The sequence below is a fragment of the Meles meles genome, chromosome 16 (assembly GCF_922984935.1).
Source record: "Meles meles chromosome 16, mMelMel3.1 paternal haplotype, whole genome shotgun sequence".
NCBI lineage: Eukaryota > Metazoa > Chordata > Mammalia > Carnivora > Mustelidae > Meles > Meles meles.
This window is the reverse complement of record NC_060081.1, coordinates 53,710,708-53,724,336: the sequence shown is the minus strand read 5'-3', so window position 1 is coordinate 53,724,336 and position 13,629 is coordinate 53,710,708.

Here is a 13,629-nt window from a genome sequence, read left to right as displayed (position 1 = left end):
AAAGGCCTCATAAAAGGTCTTATTTGCAAAAACAACCTAACTAAAAAGCAAAGCAAACCGGGACAGCATCTTTGGGACACTGTCTTCGTGTTAATGCCTGTAGGCGACAGGATGGGTGAAGTCACATGTGGGGGTCTGAGCACCCGCTGGGACCGCATGGCCCGGCCTGGTGTCCCCACGGGGCTGGGGCCAGAGCTGCTGCCCTCCCACCCACGGCCCTCTGAGGCTGCCCCCTCCCTGCGCTGGGCCCGGAGAGCCGGGATGTCAGGGGGCCTCCCCCACCCCCAGCCCCAGCCCCCGCCCCGCCCCCGCACCACGCAGCGCAGGGAGGGCAGGGTCAGGTCTCCCCGTGGCTGGAGCCGGCGCCCAGGGCCCGAAGCAAAGACAGGAAGAGGCTCCGAGGACCTCGGGGACCGGTGGCGGTGGCGCGAGCTGTGCCCTGACTGCCGAGAGCCGCATGAGCGCCCGCGTCACTTGGCGCCCCTGGGGACCCGGCCGTCAGGACCCGCGCTCCCGTCCAAGAAGGGGGTGCGCCCCAGCGCCCGGGCTTCCGCAGCAGAGCGGGGAGCCGAGGCTAAGACGCGGAGAGGGCTTTTCCAATATTCCTTTGGAGCCTGTAGTTTGGGGACTGAAGGTTAAATGGAGAGTTCTAGGAAGAAGGCTGGGGAGGGCACACCTGAGCCAGGTGAAGGAGAAGGATGCAAGCCAGTGTGTGTGCCTGTGTGTGTCTGTGTGTCTGTGTGTTTGTGTGTCTGTGTCTCTCTGTGTGTCTGTCTCTGCGTGTGTGTGTGCATGAATCTGTGTGTTTCTGTCTCTGTGTGTCTGTGTATGTGTGTGTGTGTCTGTGTGTGTGTGCGTGTGTCGGTATGTTTGTATGTGTGTGTCTGTGTGTTTGTCTCCGTGTGTGTCTGTGTATGGCTGTTTGTGTCTGTCTGTCTGTGTCTGTGGTGGGGGTAAGGGCACTGCAGGGGACACACAGGTTCTGGAGTATGTTGACCCACAGACAACAGCAAAGACTTCCCCTGGGCCAAACTGTTCACACGCATTTCCTTCTTGAGTCTGCATAAAACCCTAAGAAGGAGAAAGTATTTTTTTTAAGATTTTTATTTATTTATTTGACAGAGAGAGAGAGCACACAAGCGGGGGGGGGGGGTGGGCAGCAGGCAGAAGGAGAAGGAGACTCCCCACTGAGCAGGGAGCCCGATGCGGGGCTCGATCCCAGGACCCCGAGATCAGGACCTGAGCTGAAGGCAGGCACTTAACCCACTGAACCACCCAGGTAGGTACCCCAGGAGAAAATATGTCTTATTGACACTTGCAAACAGGAATCAGGGACAGAGAAGTTGAGGTGCTTGCCCAAGGAGGCTCAGGTAAAATCCAGTGAAACTGGGCCCCAGGGTCTGTGCTCTCCGGCACTCCTCTGCCTCATAGCCAGTGGAGACTAAACCCCTGAGATATTAATATTTGCTAGGATTCCGAGCTAGAGGTTGGTGGTCTTGTGGCTGACTCAGGGTTCAGGGGTGTTACCCAGGGCTTCCTTACTCCCTCTGGCACCCTCCACATGTCTGGGTATCTCTCCTCACGGTGAGGGGAGAGCCACAAAATGGTTCCCTCCTCTGAGCCTTTCCCTTCTCGGGGACCCTCACCTTGGCCCAGGGTCCCCTCTCCCAAGCCTCCTCCAGGCTGGGTGAGCACCTGACTGTGTGTTAGATCAGCCAAGGTGGACTCCAGGCTTGACTCCAGGGTATCTGCAGGCCCCTTCTAAATGGGATTCTCTTAGTGAGGCACAGGTGGGACTGGCTGCTGGCCAGTAATAGGGGTTGCTGCAGGCCCCAGGCTGGGAGGACTTGTAGGATCCTATAGATCACTTCAAGTGGGAGGACCCTGTGGCACAGAGAAGCTCAGTGTCTTGTCCGGGGTCACATAGCTAGGCAGTAATAGCTTCTGGGTGAGGAACACTCAGCCCCCCATTCCTGCACCTCCCCAGGCTACACCTGGTCTCAGCTCTGGCTGGATCGCCTGCAGAGCCCAGGCTCACTTCCTTCAGCTGCCCAGACTGACCACACCACTTTCCTTGTGTTTCACTTCAGGACCCTCCATGGCTCCCCACTGCCGGCCAGACAATGCCCAAGCATTTTAACACTGCCTCTGTCCACGGTGCCCTCAAACCCCAAGATTATGCTTCTCCCAGCCAGGACTGGAGGGTGTCTTCTCTTAGCACCTTTTATTCAATTTTTCCAAGAATCAGCCTCTGCTTCTATTGAATCTCTGATTTGTTTCATTAATCTATGCTGTTATCTTCATTAATTTCATTTTATCTTCTTTGAGTTAATTCTGTACTTCTTTTCTGACTGTGTTGAGTGCTTAGGCTCAAACATTTTCAATCTTTCTCCTTTTTATTTTTTAACTTTTTAAAGAGATTTTATCTATTCAAGTAGTCTCTACACCCAATGTGGGGCACAAAATCACTACCCTGAGATCAAGGGTCACATGCTTCACCAACCGAGCCAGCCAGGCACCCTTCTTCTTTTTTTTTTTTAATTTATTTGATGGAAAGAGAGATTACAAGTAGGCAGAGAGGCAGACAGAGAGAGAGGGGGAAGCAGGCTCCCTGCTGAGCAGAGAGCCCGATGTGGGACTCGATCCCAGGACCCTGGGATCATGACTAAGCCAAAGCAGAGGCTTAACCCACTGAGCCACCAAGACACCCCCTCTTCTTCTTTTTAGATAATATATTTTAAGGTTGTAAAACTTCCTTTGTTCCATGAATTTTTATTTGTAACTCCCTTATTGTCATTGGGTTCTAAACATTTCGTGATGTCCACACTGATTTGTCCTTTTGCTTTCTAGTTATTTACAAGTGTGCCACGTTTTTGTTTTGTGGTTTTTTTTGCTGTTGTTTTCATTTTCCATAAGTATGGCAAATGCGTTATTTTATCATTGATTTTTACTGTTTTTGTAGTCAGATAATGTAGCCTGCGTCCCATTGATTATCTGGAGTGTGTGGAGACTCGACGCGTTGTGTCAAAGCGGACGGTCCCGTTTGACTATCTTAAGCATCTGGTAATGTTACACGAATCCTTGAAAAGTAACTGTATTGATGCAGTCGTCGGGTGGGCAAGACTGTGATGCCAGTGGTTCATAGTTTCTCTGCCTTCCCAGACGCGTGTGCCTAGCTGTCCTCCCTAGGACAGGTCCGCCGACACCTCACTGCAATCCTGGCTTATCCACCTCTCTTGCTCTGAGGATATGCTGTTCGGTGCACATAGGTTTCTGGCTGCTGTGTGTTCTCGATGGATTATTGCTGTTACCATTAAACACAATCTCCTTATCCTTATTGGTATTTTTGCTTTAAATTCTATTTGCCTCATATTACTGTTGCGACATTCTCCTTCTTTTCCCTCTCCTTTCCCGTCCCACTTCTGTGCTTTAGTGGTGTCTGCTGAAACAGCACATGGCAGGATTTGATTTTTTTACTGAGTGTTCCTGTTTTGTTTGGGTTTGTTTTTTTCACAAGGGGGGCTTAATCTGTTGACATCTGTGGTGATCGCTCGGGCTCATTTGCACACATTTAGCTTCTGTTTTCTATTTATTATGACATCTGCTCACTTCTTTTCCTTTCTTTCTTGTCTTCTGAAAGATTGGCTAACTTTTTTTTTTTTTTTTTAAAGATCTTATGCTTGGAGCACCTGGGTGGCTCAGTGGGTTAAGCCTCTGCCTTCAGTTCAGGTCATGATCTCAGGGTCCTGGAATCAAGCCCCATGTCAGGCTCTCTGCTCGGCAGGGAGCCTGCTCCCCCCTCTCTCTCTGCCTGCCTCTCTGCCTACTTGTGATCTTTCTGTCAAATAAATAAAAATCTTTAAAAAAATAAAAAATAAAGATCTAATGTTTAAGTTATCTCTACACCCGGATGCCTGGGTGGCTCAGTCGGTTGGGCATCTGAATTTTGGTTGGCTCAGGTTGTGATCTCAGGGTTGTGGGATTGAAAAGAAAAAAAATCTCTATGTCCAAAATGGGTAGGACTTGAACTCACAACCCTGAGATCAAGAGTTGCAGGTCTTTCTGACTAAGCCAGCCAGGGGCCCCCTAATAGACTGGCTACATTAATTTATTTTTTAAAGTAGGCTCCACACCCAGCATGGAGCCCAATGCAGGGCTTGAACTCATGACCCTGAGATCACAACCTGAGCTGAGATCAAAAGTTGGATGCTTGACTGACTGGGCCACCCAAGCACCCCAGATTGGTTATCTTTAATTTCTATTCTTTTAGTAGCTGACCTAAACAATGCCTGAGGCTGTCCATCTCCCTCCTGTCCTCATGAGCAAGATGAATTCCCTAGAATGTTTAACCAGGAATTTCTTCATTCTCATCACCCTTTACATTGTTGTCAATATGTTAGGGTCAGCTTGATTTTAAGACTGACTCCTCACTACTCATTATTGTTAAAAATGATATTGATGGAAACTCCACTCACCATTCCTCTGACAGCTAGAGATTCTGTACCTCCCTCCCACAGTGAAGAGAAGAAAAAGACTGTTTCCCAGATGGAAAGGGGCATAGGCAGCTCGAGGCTGTGCTGATATACTCCCAGGGGGGAAGACTATATTTGGAGCTGGTCTCCTGGAGATGTGTGCGGATTCAATTCTGAAAAATCCCCTCATTTTCCTAGACCTGTCTTCTGCACCAAACGGCACATGGAATGATCTAGAACTAGCTAACATTTACAGCATGCTGATAGTTGAGTTCTCGGCTCATACACTATAAGCCTTATGTCTTAAGATATGACATGACAGCCATCACCATTTTGTTGGTGAGGAAACTGAGGCACCCAGGGGTTAAGCAACTGTCCTGAAGAGCCACAGCAGGCAAGGAGAGGGGACAGGATCCCAACTAGCCGCAAGCTTCCAGAGCAGCCCCAAGAGGTCTCGCCACCTGCCAGCTTCCGAGGCTCTGATGGGTTCACCCAGCTTCCGATCTGCCATTTTGATGAGAAGAGGGGACTCCAGGAGCTCCCACCATCGTGTCCTCAACTTGTTCATCTGGTGCCACCCTAACTTGCTGCAAAATAATCTGAGAAGGCCAGGATGGGTGAGGGTAAGTGTGGAAGAAATGAGACTAGCCATGAGGTGAGTGCTGATTCAGTGCTAAAGGGCACACAGGGTTGATTATACTAACCCAGATTTTTGTGTCAGTGTGAACTTTTCATAGTAAAAAGCTGGTGTGTTTTTTGCTTTTGTTTTAGTTTTTTTTTTAAGTCTCAGCCCACCTTTTGTGGGACCTGCGGTAAAATATGATCAAATACTTAGAAGTTTTTAGGTCAAGCTAACAAAACGTTAAATGAAATATGTTCCATCCTCTTACCTTCACAAATACGTGCTCAAAATGACAAGCCTGGAGGCACCTGGGTGGCTCAGTGGGTTAGAGCCTTTGCCTTTGGCTCAGGTCATGATCCCAGGGTCCTGGGATCGAGGCCCACATCGGGCTCTCTGCTCGGCAGGGAGCCTGCTTTCTCCTCTCTCTCTCTCTGCCTGCCTCTCTGCCTACTTGTGATCTCTGTCTGTCAAATAAATAAATAAATAAAATATTTAAAATAAAAATGACAAGCCCAGTTCATATCAGGAATCTGGGGCTCTTCGGAGTTCTACAGCGGAGCCTGGCAGCCGGGGGTGGGGAGTGGGGGTCTGTAGGGAGCTGACCTCTCCCTGCAGCCTCGTTCTATCCCGAGGGACACGCATGCAAGTGGGCGCCTCAAGCTGTAGGCTTGGGCTCTGTCCCTGCGCCTCACACTCGGCCTCCTCCTTCCCCCATGCAGGTGCGTATGCACACTTCAGGTGGGCCCACCTGAGCACAGACCCAGACAAAAGGCTCCCTCCCACCCTAGAAATGGTCATGGGAATGTTAGGCAGAGTGTTCCAGGCCACAGCCCGCAGGGTCCCCATTAGGGGATGGCATAGCCCCTGGTCTCACCCGGAGGAGGCCTCTTAGGCATTACTGGTCCTTGAAGCCCTCAGCTCCTGAAATCCAGAGGCAGCAGACCAGAATGTGCCAGAACCTCACTCTCAGGAGGCACAGAACTCCAAGGGCTCAGCTGCTTCATCCCGACATGCCACAGGACATGGGGCTCCAAACCAGAATGTGAATGTCAGTCTCGCTATCTTCTGGCCCTTTCTGGACAATCCTACATTCCCCTCATGTTCTTGAATATCTGTTGCCAGCCGTCTACTCCTGGTTCTGTGTTCTGTAACAAGGTTGGGAAAATTTGAACAAAAGGAATTTACTGGAAGGCTATTAAGAGCTCATAATTTAGGGGCACCTGGGTGTCTCAGTCAGTTAAGCATCTGCCTTCAGCTCAGGTTGTAATCTTGGGGTCCTGGGATCGAGTCCCATGTCAGGCTCCCTGCTCAGTGGGGAGTCTGCTTCTCCCTCTCCTCTCCATGCTCTCTGTTGCTATCTCTGTCTCTCTCTCAATTAAATAAATAAAATCTTAAAAGAGAAATCAAAAACTCATAATTTAGGGGAAAAGCTAGAGACCCAGGCTCCGAAACTGAGCAGTTCTGGAGGGCCATGAAGCACGAAGCCGGGAATGTCTCCTGAAATGGATGTGTCGGATCCCCCAGCGGCAGCCCTTGCGATAGGGATTCTTGTACTCGTGACTTATGAGGGAGGAAGGGGCCCCGGGAGGGAGGGAAGCCAGACAGGGCAGGAGAGGAAGGCAGGCAAAGATGCCGTGTCAGCTGGAGTCTAGGCTCGACCTGATCCCACAGGGGCTCTGAGTGCGAGTGACACCAGAGTTGTCCTACGTTGAGGCAAGGGGGTTGGTTTCTGTTCTACATCTGGGCATGAGGTGTTGGTCAAGGCGGTTGGCGGGGAGGAGATCTCCTAGGCATTTTCTTGGTGAGGTGGATCCCGTTGGCTGAGGGCCAGTCTTGGGAGACGGGTCTACTGTAGGCATATTCATGGCATCTGGGCGACGAATGGGCCTTGTGGCAGCGACACCCCCTGTAGGATGATCGCCTTCAGCTTTCTTCCTCCGCTCAGGGTCACACTCCAGGGAGGCATGTCTATTTGGCGTAGCTGGTCTCCTATGCCCGTCCCCTTAGGGATCTCATAAAGCTCCCTTGGCCTGTATCTGATGGAGAAAGCTTGAGAGAAGCCCAGGGAGATATTATGAAGCAACAGTGGGTACTGTAGAGCTAACCCCCCAAAAAACCCACTGAGATATTTTTCTGAAATCAGAACCAGAGTCCAGTCTTTAATGCCCACACCACCAACCTCAGCACAACGGACTTCCCCCACCTCCAGGTGGACGTGTACCCCCAAGAATGCTTGAGTCACGTGTTTCCCTGACTCTCTGCCCCTCCAGACAGTGTTCTTTTCTTCAGTGGGTCCCCGGGCCCTGAGGGGGCTCTTGAGGAAATGCCTGAGCTAGTGGCCAGCCCTGGTGCGCACATACGCAGGTCAGAATGTGAGGGCTCAGCAGAGGAACATCTTTGGGCCTTCCCTTCCCCATCTGTGCTGAGGACGACTCCGGCTTTGCCTTCCTGGCTTCCCTCCACCCCCACGCCCAGCTCTCTCCATAGCAGCTGTCTAGGATCTTGTCCTTGTTCTAGTTACTACCACTGTGCAACAAACCTCTCCAAAAGGCGGCGACACAGAACCATCACCATCTTATGATCCTAGATTCTGAAGGTCAGGAGTCCAAACAGGGCACAGCAAGGACAGTTTTCTCTGCTGCACAGTGATTGGGGCCTCTGCTGGAAAGTGTGAACAGCTAGGGGCTAGAATCATCTGGAGAATTCTCCACTCACCTGCCTGGGCACCTGGGCAGGGATGACCCACAGGCTGAGCTCAGCTGGGACTGCCGCCTAGAGCACCAGTCGCCCTGTGGCCTCTCTGTGTGGCTTTTCACAGGTTGGTGGCTTCGGGATAGCTGGACCTCTTGAACATTCTAGCTCCTGGAATGCTTCAGGAGTGGTCTAGCAAACAAGGGCTTTAAGAGTGTTCCAGAAGTGAGGCATCTGGCCCACTCAGTTGGAAAGGCATACGACTCTTGATCTCAGAGTTGTGAGTTCGAGCCCTACCCTGGGAGTAGAGATCACTTAAACATAAATAAACTTTTAAAAAAGAAGTAAAAATAAAATAGTCACAGTGGCATGAAGTTAGGAGGAAAGGACATAGACTAAGGTTTGAGATTGATTTTTCCAAGGAGTCTGGGAAAGGAGAAGATGGATCAGTTGCAGAGAGGTGGCGTGGGAGGTAGACGGAGGAAGGGGGGCTGTTTAGGAGATGTTACTGAGTAACAGCCTGGGGTGAAATGGCATTTGGGTTGCTGAATCTGTTTCTTTTGCCCCGGACTGCCTGGCCCTAAGACTGAACCGCAGTGGTCACAGCTTTGCGGGTGGTAAGCAGACCCAGCACGGTCAGATCTAGCCAGCCACACCCAGCCTGCCCCCAGAAACCTTCAGGGTGGAGGCGCCTACTGTCATTTCCGTCATCTCATTACCTAGGGTCAATGTACAAGGCCATCTCATACATAAACGCGTGCCCCAGCATCTCATTTCCCCTGGTGTTCATGCTCCCCTGCCCCTCCTTGCTCCCAGGGGCCAGATCCCTCCAAGCCTGATCTCATCCTTTGGGTGGGAGGGAGAAGAACGCAGGAGAGAGGGGTTCTCTCTGGAGGATCCTGGTTCCTGAGACGGGCTAATTACAGGCTTCCTAATTAATGAGCCATGGGGTTGCATTTCATCAGCTGAGTCACAATTGATGTCTGGGCCCTGGACCCAAGGGGAGGGTATCAGGAACCATGGGAGGGGAGGCCAGCCTGTCTCTGCCTCCCCCAACCCTGATTCTCTACCCACCTCTTCTTTCTTCCTCTCTTTCTTTCTTCCTTTCTTCATTTCTTTCCTTTTCTTTCTTTTACGAAATCTCTACACCCAACGTGTGGCTCGAACCCACAACCCCACAAGTCAGATGATCCCCCTGCCCCAACCCCCGACTGAGGCAGCAGTTGGGGGGGGTGTGCCCTACCCACTCTCTTTTCAAACCCTGGGTTTAGAGGCTATCAGACTGGCCACCTGCCTCCCTACTCCTGTCTTCTTCCCAATGTTGACTTTTCTTCGACAATCCCCCAATCTGTCCATCCTTCATGCCTTCCCACCCCACCAGGACCACGCAGGGCTCACTGGGTTACTGTTTCCCACTCTTCCAGTTTCTCTTTCAGACAGCGTCTCACTCAGCCATACGCATCACACATCTGGGGTTGCCCTCTGCAGGGTGGCAAGCCCAGTGCAGGGGTGGGGTGGGTGGGCGGGAAGGCTAGTCCCCCACTGCAGTGACCGCAACCTTGCCACAGACCATTCCGGGACCGCTCTGCACCTGCTCCTTCCCTGTCTGGCTCGTTGCTCCTTCCCACGTCCTCCTCCTTAGCAGCCGCATATGATGGGTACTTTTCCACTCACATTTCAACCAGATTTCTCCACTTACATGAAGTGAACTGTGCTGAGCCTTTGTTGGGGGGGGGCGGGAAACAGCTTTTATTTTTGTGCCTAGAGGTGTAATATTCTTTAATGTTCGAAAGCTGTGCTGTAGCTTGGTCGCGAGTTGTTATTCCATAATTAGACTTTTTGGGGAGCCTCTGGTTCTAGTTTGCATGGTAGACTTGGGCCGGAGCAGAAAGGCTCCTGTAGGTCGAGGAGTTGCTTGGCCCCACAGACCAGTGCTAGCGGTGGTGCCTCTGTGCCCTGCCTGGGGTGCCAGTTCACTGGAGGCATCCTTAGAGGCCATGCGGTGACAACATCCAGGCCACCCCTATAGAGGGGACTTGAGTCTGCTCTTTGGCAGCCCCTGCCACCAGTAAAGCATCCCAGGGGTTAGGAGTGGCCTTGGAGTCAGTCAGTTGAGCTCTTCATGGACCTGAGCCTCAGTTTCCTCCTTCAGGAATTAAGGATTGGGGGGGTGGTGCTGCTTCAGTGATCCTAGTTCTCAGGGTCGTGAGTTGAAGGACCTCCCCCAATCCCCTGCCTTGGCTGGAGAGCTTACTTTAAAAAAAAAAAAAGGAGCTGCAAAGATTTAATGAGGTCATACAAATAAAGCACTCAGCAGAATGCCCCCTGACCTCCACACCAGAATGTACTCAGTACTAGAAACTTTAAAAAAAAAATTTGAGGGGGCGTCTGCGTGGCTCAGTTGGTGAAGCCTCTGCCTTCAGCTCAGGTCATGATCTCAGGGTCCTGGAATCAAGCCCCGCATCAGGCTCTCTGCTCAGCAGGGAGCCTGCTTCCCCCTCTCTCTCTGCCTGCCTCTCTGCCTACTTGTGATCTCTCTCTGTTAAATAAATAAGTAAGGGGCGCCTGGGTGGCTCAGTGGGTTAAGCTGCTGCCTTCAGCTCAGGTCATGATCTCGGGGTCCTGGGATCAAGTCCCGCATCGGGCTCTCTGCTCAGCAGGGGCCTGCTTCCCTCTCTCTCTCTCTCTGCCTGCCTCTCTATCTACTTGTGATCTCTCTCTGTCAAATAAATAAATAAATAAATAAAATCTTAAAAAAAAAAGAAAATAATCTCCAATTTAAAAAATAAATAAATAAATAAATAAGTAAAATCTTTAAAAAAAAAAAAAAACTTTTGAGGGACGCCTAGGTGGCTCAGTGGGTTAAGCATCTGCCTTCGGCTCAGGTCATGATCCCAGGGTCCTGGGATCCAGTCCTGCATCAGGCTCTCTGCTCAGCGGGGAGCCTGTTTCTCTCTGCCACTCTGCCTGCTTGTGCTCTCTCTGACAAATAAATAAAATCTTTTTTTTTTAAAAAATGAGTACGTAAATGCCTCTTCAAAAGCCATTAAAAAAAACTTTTGAATTCAAAGTTTGTGGGTGTTTTTTTTCTTCTTGAACACACATAGGTGGCCTTCAGAGTCTCCGTAACTTCCTTGATGAGAACAGACGCAGGATCACGTGCGTGTAAACCACTTGTTCCTTGGCCCTCCGCAAGGGGGCGACACTTTGCAGAGGCCCCGCGGGAGACCTGCGCCCGCGGCTCAGGTTGCTGGCCGCTTCCGGTGGCGCCAGAATTGTTCTCCAGAGTTTTGCCAGACAATCTTTGGGCTAGAATCCTAGGGGCGGTATAGCGGGGTCAGAGGGTCCACATACATGTGACTTTGCTAGAAACTGTCACTTGCCCTCCGCTGAGCTCGGACCCCTCGCATTGCCACCCGCGGGGCGCTGCAGCACCTGCTAACCCACAGCCCCAGCGGCCGAAGGCGGCGGGAATTCGAGATGAGTGCCGACCTACGACCTGTGAGCCAAGAGATGGTGGTTCACGGTTGCTTTATCATATTGTGAGCAAGGCTGAGCATCTTTTGACATGTTTAAGAGACCGTGTGCACTTCTTTATGAATCCTTATTTTTAGAAGTTCTATGCGAACCATTGTAATTTACAAATATATCTTCCCAGCTTGTAATTTACATTCTCACGTTGCTAATGGTAGCTTTCTTTTTCGATGCACAAGGTTGTTTTGTTTTTTAATTTCAATGTAGTCAGATTTGTTAGTCTTCTCCCTCAGTGTATCTAGATTTTGAAAGAGGAGGGCTTTCCTCGCTCCTGGGCTCCCAGGCATCCCCTCATTTAACAGTTTCTTCTAGTTCTTGGATGGTTTCCTTCTTCCGGCAGCTCTAGCACCACTTCGGGAAAGATCCATCTTTCCCTGTTGGTCGGCTGGATTTTTAATTGTTTGATTGGTCTGTGTAGTCAAGGGTTGGTTCTCCCCACCCAACCCAAACTGTTCATTTTCAGGGTTTTCCTGGTTATTCTGGCTTGTTTTCCCAAATGATTTTGATAATAAGAATAGTGTCTAAGACAAGGGCAAATGTCCATTAAAAAAAAAAAAAAATACAGTAAGGGAGGGGTGCCTGGGTGGCTCAGTGGGTTAAAGCCTCTGCCTTTGGCTCAGGTCATGATCCCAGAACTGGGATCAAGCCCCGCATCAGGCTCTCTGCTCATCAGGAAGCCTGCTTCCCTTCCTCTCTCTGCCTGCCTCTCCGCCTACTTGTGATCTCTGTCAAATAAATAAATAAAAATTAAAAAAAAAATACGGTAAGGGAAAGAGTAAGCAGCAGATCCACACAGCATGTATACACATTTTTCCCCTTATAGGAAGATATTGTAAGGAGGTTTAAGAAACCAAGAATGTTCGTGTGGCCCTGTCTCAATAGTATGGTTGTGGGTAGCATTGTCTTGCTATTGGCACAAACCTTGGTGGAGAAAACTTGCCGAAGGCCACCAGTCTGCCTCTTCTTCCTTCATACCCTGCCACTCTGGAGATCTTGGCACCCCTCTGGACTGTGGCACTTCTTTGTAAGAGAGGGAGTGTGTTACTGCGGGGTGGGGCCCCAGGCTGTGGCCTCCACAGGTGGCTGGACAGAGCATCTTTGGCTGATTTCCAACAGCCAGCCCCCCTTCAGCCTAGAACTGGAAGGAAAGATCTGCGGGAGCAAGCGGGCCAGAGGCGAGGTGGGCCAGTGCAGGCTGTGGAGGGGCTGGGGGGCAGCTGGGAGAGGGCCAGGAGCGGAGGAGGGCTCCTGCCAGGGAGGGGACAGCACAGAGGCACCCCGCCCGCAGCCCTCACAATGGCAGTCAGCCCAGTATCACAACCCCACAGGCAGGAGGCAAGCAAACAGCCGCCTGGAAGCCCGGCAGGCAGCAGCTTCCTCCAGGGGCAGGTCTCTTTATCTGCAGATCTACTTACAGCAACCCCTGAGGCAGAGGGCTGGTTTCCTGGGGGATGGAAAAGCTCCTGGTGGTGGAGCGGCCTCAGGCTGGAGACCCACAGGAGGCCACCGTGCAGCTTGGGGCTCGGGGCCCCAGGTGCTGCGGGGAGCTGCGGCCGGGCTGCCAGGAGATGGAGTTCTCCGTGAGTACCGAACAGATGCTCATCTTCTTCCTAACCGTCTGGTTCTTCTACTTCTTCTTCCTTCAAGACTTGTTCTGAGCAGCCCTCCCTCCCACTGCCCCAGGGCTGGCGGGCCTGCGCCTGGAGCGAGCTGGCCTGGTCCCTGAACAGAGAGGCACAGAGCAGCCAAGGACTGAAGCCTTCCTTAGACCCCCAGGGAGGATGGCCAGGACACCAGGTGGCCCTGCTCCTCGGAGATGAAGATTTGGGGCCCAGCCTCTTGCTCTTGGATGGCTGCACACCCCACACAGGCTTGGTGTCGAGTACATGACAGGGGAAAGTGGAAGACGTGTGTCCCCCTGCGACCTGTGGCCGGGAGATGGGGCAGCGATCCACATCAAGGCTTTGTGCCCTGGAGTCTTCCCAGAGTCAGTGAGGCCCAACTCCGTGCTCCCTATGGAGCTGTTCTGTGCCTGGCATGGGGCGCTGCTGAGAAATAAACTGCCCTCTGAGCCTCGCTGGCAGCAAGAGAACTATTATTCCCATTTTCTAGGGGAACGAATCAGCCCAGTAGCGACTGCGTAGTGCTATTTTGGGCAAGGGTGGAAAAGACCACATCCTCTTGGGGGACTCTTCAGAATAAGATAAAGGGGCACCTGGCTGGCTCAGTCGGTAGAGCATGTGACTCCTGATCTTGGGGTTGTGAGTTCAACACCCACATTGGGAGTAGAGCTTAAAAAACAGTAAGATA